The sequence below is a fragment of the Octopus bimaculoides genome, chromosome 18, assembly GCF_046866305.1.
Source record: "Octopus bimaculoides isolate indiv1 chromosome 18, ASM4686630v1, whole genome shotgun sequence".
Lineage (NCBI taxonomy): Eukaryota > Metazoa > Mollusca > Cephalopoda > Octopoda > Octopodidae > Octopus > Octopus bimaculoides.
In genome coordinates, this window is record NC_142945.1 from 30166541 (window position 1) to 30167597 (window position 1057).

Below are 1057 nucleotides of genomic sequence, written 5' to 3' on the forward strand. Positions count from 1 at the left end.
GAAAATACTGGAAGGACTGGTGCCAAACTTTGGTATCAAGTACTACAGGAATGCCCACACGGGTCGCCACTGCATGGTGCCAAAGGTACCGTCCACTGCATCTCACATAAGAACGAGATACTGCAGCAGCCTCGGTTTCAGAGGACCTCAGCTCTTCAATGCCCTGCCAAAACATTTGAGAGACATGCAAGACATGGATGCGGAGGTCTTCAAGACAAAACTTGACGCTTTCCTCTCCACGATACCAGACGAACCAAAGGCTCGTAATGAGATGCAGTTTAGGGCAGCTGTGTCAAATTCTCTTATACACCAGATGTGCCATCAAAACTCTTGATTGGACTATGTCAGGTGGGGGAGAAGAGCCATGCAAGGAACGTGAAAATCTCAGTGGTGCACCAGCATGACCGCAGCCACTTGGCTGAAACACATAAATAAATAAATAAATATATATATATATATATATATATACATATATATTTATACATATACATATATATATATATATATATACATATATATATATATACACATATATATATATACATATATATACATATATATATATACATATACATATATATATACATATATATATATATATACATATATATATACATATATATATACATATATATATATATATACTTATATATATACATATATATATATATATATTTTTATACATATACATATATATATATTTATACATATACATATATATATATATATTTATACATATACATATATATATATATATATATATATATTTATACATATACATATATATATATATATATATTTATACATATACACACATATATATATATATATATATATATATATATATATATTTATACATATACATATATATATATATATATATATATTTATACATATACATATATATATATATATATTTATACATATACATATATATATATATATATTTATACATATACATATATATATATATATTTATACATATACATATATATATATATATATATATATATATATATATATATATTTATACTTATATAAATATATATATATATAT